Below are 8,177 nucleotides of genomic sequence, written 5' to 3'. Positions count from 1 at the left end.
CCTGAGGAAATGGATCATGGGAGCCTTGAACCAATGGAAGTGCACTTGCGAGGAACCCACTACGCTATAAATCATCATAATTTTTGTGAAGTAGGGAAGCAGCCACTATGCAATTTTTCGTCATTCTGCGGAGAACCGTGGTACTCGCTAAACACTTGTAAGGCATTATGTGTACTTTGTTGATGCTGTGGCTGATGACGATGAAGAATTATCGCAGAGGCCTTTGTAATGGGTTGGAAGCACTCAACAACCTATTCGTTGCGCAATTCGCATTGTGTGACGCCCGGTTACAGAATTCGCGTTTGTGTGGCGCCTGGTTGTTATTTTACTCTTCTACCACACTACATGACATATGTTAATGTGGTTCCTTCCCGACGTGAAGCCTGTATAGGGTCTTTTTGCAACGCAGTTTCAACCACCGGCATGGCTTTGAGGTAGATCACTGGGCTCCCACGCAGAGGGCCCAGCTTCGAACCTCGTTCCATCCCGGAAATGTTTTCTTCTTCCGTGCGATAGTGGTTACGGACACCGGCGGCGGACAACTACGGCGCCAAAAACGGCCGTTGAAATGATCTCATAACAGCTTTCGCTGTAAAACGTAAAATAACTGATTTCGAGGCGAATTATATATGTTTAAAAAGGTTTGAACTGTAAGGACTTTGAATCTATTCAACAAAGATGGTATTCGCGCTTCGATATACAACACATTATTAGCCACAAACTTGGGAAGACCAAGGCACAAGCGCAAAGCTTCCCTTCTAGTAGTATTAAGGGTCTCATTTTATAATTCGCGCTTCCAGAAAATAATACACACCCGAATTCCATAATAGGCCGGACATAGATTTTATAAATCATTATCAATGTATTTCTTCGCAACCACGTTTTCCTGTTTGCAAGCTTACGCAGCCGCCCCATGGCGCGTGTTAGAGCCAACTTGTTCGATGTGACTTCTCCAATTCCGCTATATATGATGCCTAAGTATACTTAAGGGAATCAACTTGGGGAATGATTTCTTGACCATACATTAGTGAGATGTTGACCGGGTCCCTAAACGAAAACGCAGGAAGCGCGCTTTTGTTGACGTTTAACGGCATATGAATATCTTGAAGCCACGCTTATAACATATTTATATAATTTTGTAATGCCTGGTAAAGAGAGTGCAAATCACTATTGGTTGCGAAGAATGCAATGTCGTCCGCATACACATATAATTGAATGTCGCGATGGGTTGGAATGGAGCTCGTGAAAATATTGAACAAAACAGGCGACGGCACTGCCCCTTGTGGCACACCGCGTTCATCCATCCATCCATCCCTTAAAAACTCTGCAACCCGTGCCAGCGGCTGCTGACCGCGTGCCACGGACGCACCCGCGATCATCATTGTGTTCTACAAGCGCTCGCAGCCGCCGAGCGCCCCCATAATAAACTTCGTGCTGCGCATTCTTCGGAGGAGGATTTCACTTACATCCTCCGAAGAAGGCTAGACCGCCAGCCGAAACTGTTAGGCGAAAATAGATGTTTGTTTTGTTTCGTATATTGTAGTGTATACGTACGAAGTTTTTCACAAATATACAATCTTTGCTTTTTTGTAGCCGCTGCCCGAAGTCTTGCCGCCTTCATTGTCTGAAAAATTGCAATGACTCGAGAATGACCACGTCGTCGACGTTTAAAGATCGACTGATATCCAACTGTGTATAAACCTCGTGAAATTGCCGCTACTGGACGTTTGTTTGTTCAACGAGTGGCTGCGTGCAAGAACGAATCGTCCGTTTAGAAATGTCGTGTGTGACGCACGCTGCTTTCAGTGACGTCACAATTGATGGCGAAACAACGCCCACGTCAGCCCAGTGGAGAGAAAAGGCCGGGTTATGGGAGCGCGCAACAAACAACTGCGTGTCGCTGTGACTCGATCGAACTCTGGCGATCCGACAACGGGAACGAGAATTGAACGAAACGTCGCTTCGCGTGGCGTCATTGGTGACCGAGAATAATATATATATATAGTAGCGACGTCGTATTTTACACGGGCCCTGACGCTGGCAAAACAGCAGTATATACCTACAGTGTATGCAACCTTGCCTTTCATTGAATTCGTGTATGCATGAAGTGATGCTCAGGTCACGTGCTGGTGCAAATGGACGGGCGGCGATCAGGGGTCTTTCCAAACTGACCAAGATTATATGTGCGGGCTCGCTGCAGCTTGTTGTTGCCAAAATAGACGAGCAAACTTAAACGCCTTTCTATGTAAGTTTCAAACACTCTCGAGCGTCGGGGCCCCCAACTTATTTCTTCTGCTGCGCGTTGCATTCCAGTCTCTAACGAACACTGTCCATTTTTTTTGTCCGTTAGATTTAAAATAAAGGGCTGCTTCTTCAGAGGCGCTCTCACTTTGACCTCGTAGCGCGACCGACACCTGATCACGTGACGTCTCGTCTGCTTGCGACAGAACTATTCCCTCTTCCGGCCTCGTATTGCGTTCGGCTCGGACACGCGTCATTTGGCTCGGAGTTGGCTTCGCATTGTTGCAATTTGAGCCAGAGTGCGGTGGCTTCCAGCGGTATGTAGTACATTTACTCGTTTGGGCAACAAACATTCTAACAATCGCTGCGTGTCTTGGGTTTTCTTTCTTTTGCGCGTTCATTGCGCCCTCGTTGCGCGCGCCGGTTGTTCGTCGCCTCTAATGCACAGTTGAAACAAGTTGTACAACCGCTGCTGGGCAATCACGTCGTTGGGTCCTTCCGACAAAACGAGACAAACATTTCGAGGAGCTTTCTCCAGTATCCGCACCACTGCAGTGCCTACAATTCTATCGAAGCCGGTTTAGGGGCTCATTGTAAATGTGATCACCTCGTCGTCGCATCCGATACGAGCCCGTTCGAAGCTCATCGGACGCATCCGGTGCTTATCTCTGCTCGCGTTATCGCACCGATCCGGCCACGTGCGTCTCTTCGGCACCTTTCCATCCGCTAACCCCGTTTCGGCGCATGGTCAGCGAGACACATATCGACCGACCATGCCTTACGCACTTGCGCGGTTCGGGTTTGAATCGAGAGTGTAAGCATGGAAGGTTCGGGGTGTTTGGCCACCCTCGAGACGCAACGCACTTGACGAGTCGTGTGTCGATTCCCATCCTGGGAAGCTGTGGGAGGGATTCGCTGTAACGAGAACGCGTGCGTCCCGCGTCAACACTTCTGCGAAGCCGCCTCTTTCCTCGTCGTCATCGGCTGGCCTTCAGCGCATTTCCTTCGACGAAAGCGAAATGCCGTCTGCGGCACGTGCGCACCAAATTATTGCCCACCTCGACAAAGTTGAGCTGCTGTCGACAAAACGGTACAGCATTGTTTGTTTTTTCGAGTGATTCTGGCGGACATGCGTGCTTCACCGGAGATGCAGAAATAAAGAGCTGTTACGCGACGCTTTTCACTGTTTGTTTCGAGTGCCCAGATGTAGGGCGTCGTCTGCTGCTGAAATGATCCGAGCTACGCGACGAACTTTAAATAATAATAGTTAGGGGTTGACGTCCCAAAACCGCGATACGATTGTGAGGGGCGCCGTAGTGGAGGGCTCCGGAATTTATTGACAATCTGGTATTCTTTAGCCTGAACCTAAGTTCGAGGGCCTCTAGCATTTCACCTCCATCGAAATGGGGCCGCCGCGGCAGGGATTCGAACCCGCGACCTTCGGGTCAGCAGTCATGCACCATAACCACTAGACCACCGCAGCGGATCAACTGACTTTTCGTAATCGTACTAATTAAATAACGCTGTCATTTCCATTGAAACTCGTATGCTTCTTGCGTAAATGACGTCCCAATTCAAGTCCTTATCCCCATTTTGTACAGTTTATTGCGGGACAACAAAGCATTCGTCGATTGATTGTCCTTAAAAGTATTCGTACTTTTCGCGGCTCGACTGCCGCGACAGTGCATATCACCGAAGAGGGAAAAAGAAGGCAGGTTCGCTCGTGGTATTCCGGCTGCTCATACACGGCGCGGCTTTATTATAATCGGCCTCATGCGCCGTGTGTACAGGAAGTGCGTCTGCAGCGGAAGCCGCGGCTTTGGACAAACTGCAGTAAACGTCAAATGTGAGCTGGCATAAACGCTACAGTCCGGAGCGTATGCTTTAAATGACGCAGTTGTCGTGGAGAGCACGAAAAGATATTCCACGAGCTTTTCGTGGAACAGACAAGAAGACACAATATTTTTCTTAGAAGACGCGGCTCGAAAAAGAATAGCGAAGGAAGGCCGTTGTTTATAATAAAAAAAAGCCAACGCCTGTCGTCAACTGGCGACGAAGGAAAAAAGCGCCGGGAAAAACCGGGCGCGCAAGCGATGCGCGTCTCTTGCTGACGTCATTGCTTTCGCCAAATAAGGAAGCGCCGTTTGTTGACGTCCGTGTTTCGTAGCTGCCCGTCAAGCCCGATGCGAAGCCCGCCCGAGATCGCAGATCGAAAAGAAAAAGGTCGTGTGCGTCAGTGAACTTGGGGAACCTTGCACGCGAGGCCTTCGTCGATGTTCCGCGATGTGGAACAATGTTTGACGCAAAACCACGCCCATCGAGGTATCACAAGGAGGTGAAACTCGGTTGCAGCCCCGCAAATAAAGCAACCCGGTCGATCCACACGTGACAGGCGCACGTGGATGCGTGCCGTAAACAACACGTGTCGATCGATGACTGCGCACCCATTTCCCAGTGTGTGTGTTGCTTCTGCGTGTGTTTTTCGATCGAGGCCCATGGAAACAACCATCGGGTTCGTAGAGGTTTCGAGGTAGAATGTTTTCAAAATGATAATTAGTGCATTCCCAAGAATGCGTTAGCGCATGCGCAGAGGCAGCATACGCTAACGCTATTCTCAAACTGCCGCACAGGTTAATGTGTAATGAGGACAGTGAACATAGGGCTCGAGCAAGTCGTGAAAAGGTCGAGGGGAACGCTGTCAGTTTTGTTATTAGCACCGCTTCACTGCACCTAGCGCGCCGCTCGTAGCCATGGTGGCGAATGCCGTGTTCGCCCGACAGCGAGATTAAGAATTATGTAATCAACCGAGAGCTGCACGTTACACGTGGGCCGGAGCGTCCCATTGAGGAACAAGGCGCAATAAATGGCAAGGAAATCAGTCGTAGCATCGCGAGAACATCCCGCGAGCGCTCGACGCACGCTCAATGAAAACCCGCTTCCGGAGGCTAATAAACCATTGCAGGGAGGCTGTGAAAGCACTTGCAATACACTCGGCGCACGTTACTTTGAGAAATGACTTCACCGAGGGCCACAAAGTTATAAGCCATCGCGTGCAACTCTACGGTTAGGCCACTATAGTGTTTTTAAGTCCGGCACACTTTTGTGCAATGTGTATTCTCTTTATATAAGTACTTCAGCTGTCTGGCCTTGAAATTTTATGTGAAAAATAAATGTGAGCTTTACTAAATTGTTATTCTGGGTTCCTGCAGCAAAAGGGCGCTGATTCATGGAGTAACGGCAAAAGTAACGTCCGTTACTTTTTTTTTCGGTAACGGTAACGGTAAAAGTAACGTTAACGCGTTACTTTTTTTTAGGCAACGTAGGGTGTTAACGCGTTCTTTTTTTTTTTTTGTTAGCGTAACGAGTAACATATTTCATTAACTTTTTTTTTTGAGTAACGGCTACAAGACTGCGCTGACGTAAACATGCCGAGACTTCGGCGCGATGTTTAAAATCGACCTTAATTTTCTGTTCGGTCAACGGGCTTATGATGGCGAAATTACCGACAATAGAGAGCTTTTAAAAACTGTATCAGTCTGACTCATCGTTTGCGTCCCTTTGAGAAGGGGATAACAACGCTCGAGAAATGGTGTGCCATAAAGTGTTAATGGCCGGCGTATTACCAACTGGTGGCAAATTGAGAAAGGGTGGAAAAGCGAAGCGGTCATAAATTCCCATGCGACGCGGTGTATGCAGCCCGTACATCTTCAGAGGATGTTATCAACCAGTATGTGTACAGTGCCTATGATGACGCGTTCAAGCGGCTCCAAGTTGCTGGCGGAGCCGCGGCCGTTTTTAGTTGGCGAGAACTGTCCAGAATCGGTGCTCGTAGTTCCTCCTCCGTTCCCCATGCAGGAGGAAGCTCTTGCATCCGTCGGCGGCAATCGCTGCTGATAAAACCGGCGTTCCGTGGCGGCGCTTGTCACTGCTCGATTTCCTAAGCATTTCGTGGTCAAGTGTGCGCACATTAGACTCTAAGAAAACGGGTGCACGTTCCCCCCCCCCCCCTTTTTTTTTAGTATATAGCCGGACGAAGGAGGACGAGTTCCTATTTAAAACGACAGAGAACGTCACTTCAAAACTGTGGCCATTTAAAGCCTACGCGAAGCACCGCCCCGTGGACCAAACCGGTTTCAGTGATAGCCTGCAAGAACATGGCAACAACGGAAGGGGCGGCGCATGCGCAACCGCGTTCGCTGCATAAGAAGTCAGCAGAGGTGCATTCTCGTGCTGCGTCAGTTTGCCTCCGCCACCTATAGACAACAACAAAAGCGTGGCTGCATCAATGAAGGCGAGCTCGCTATCGGGGGGAGGGGGGGTGATATGACGTCATCCAAGGCCTACCTGATAGTCGGCGCGACTGTCACAACGCCCACTGCGATCACGAGTTGCGCAGGGATGCTCCAGAAACGATGTACAATCACGTGTCAGTCTTGGTCACGCTGGTCGCTTTTGCGAGGCTGGGAAAAATCCGGTCTCCGCTGCATCCAAGTGACGCTGCTGTGCTTTGCGCCGATGAAGGAAAGCATCGCAGACTCTGCGCGAAGAGTTGCAGGCCGCCCTTTTATTAGCGCAATCGCACGCACGACATGTCGCTGTAAATGTCAGCTGCTTCTGTCTCTCATCCGGGTACTCGCCCACAAAATTGGTTTTCACTACAGCTTGGTGCCAGATTTCTACTTTGTTCCAAAGGTTAGCGCCATCGCCGAGGACCGTATTGTGATTTTTTTCCCCAATATTTGTTTTTGTGGAAGGAACACTTTTGAGCTCGTGTGACCTTGGGATGTGCCTCGGTGGTTTGACAAGCGCTCACAACGAGGCAACCTAGCAAATAACTACCTGGAGATGTTCTGGGTGTAAACTGCGCCAGAAGAGAAGGGGTTTCCAGAGAGCGCGCGACACCGCGTTCAGCGCTCTTTGCCAGTGGAAAAGTTTGTCTCCCTTCGCCGAGCGGGCATCGTTCATCGACGAGCACGTGTGTTGCACGCGCGATTTTATCTCACCCGGGGGGCATTCCGATGGCGCAAAGGGGAAAACGCCGCCAGGAATTTATCTTTTTACAGCGGAATCTCGTCGCGCCGTTTGACCACAAGGGCGTGTCAATGGCCAGGCGTGGCCGCTGAACGACAAGGGATCGCACCCAAGCATAGGCGTGCGCAGGGTTCCCCTTCAGGGGGGGGGGCGAAGGTTCGTCGCAGCGCCCCCCCCCCCAATTATGTCAGTGTTTGGCGCTGACAATGCGCCCCCCCCCCTCCCTATTAGGTCAATGTGTGGGTCTTACTTTGCGCCCCCCTCCCCCCCCTATGTGAATAGGGGGGGGGGCACCCACCCTGCCCCCTCCCCACCCCGTGCGCACGCCTATGCACCCAAGACATGGAAACAGTTGCACCGACATGCAATACGAAGGCTGGGATGCCATATATTAGTTTCATTTTTGTATTACTTATGCTTTAATTTATTCATATTGTGATCGGCTAGGGTGCAGAAATGCGCCCACCCGCTACAAATGGAATGACCTCATCATCACCACCAGAGAGGCGAGCAAAGGAACAGAAAGCGAGGGAAGGGACTTAATCGGCCTCCGTGAGCAAATAATCGAGGGGCCCACCCTACAAATGCTGCGACAAGAGTGCGGCCACTGTTTTACGTCGGTGGTGTGTAGGCCAGTAACTATACGCGAACCATTGGCACAGACAAACCCCGCTTTCCAACAGTGGTCCATTAATATGAATAAATAAATAAATAGAAGCTGGCATGCACTTCTGGCCCACGAGGAACATATGCGCTAAATTAAAAGGGGACTTTCTGTCATCAAAATTCTCCGTCGCCTCTCATGAATACTTTTTCAAATACATTTATTCGTCCTCCTTTCGAAATTTATAAATGGGAAATCGTAGTGAAGCTCCTTCACGATAGACATGCACGCAAGAATATCT

Source organism: Rhipicephalus sanguineus, chromosome 10 (genome assembly GCF_013339695.2).
Source record: "Rhipicephalus sanguineus isolate Rsan-2018 chromosome 10, BIME_Rsan_1.4, whole genome shotgun sequence".
Lineage (NCBI taxonomy): Eukaryota > Metazoa > Arthropoda > Arachnida > Ixodida > Ixodidae > Rhipicephalus > Rhipicephalus sanguineus.
Note: the sequence above shows the minus strand (reverse complement) of the source record.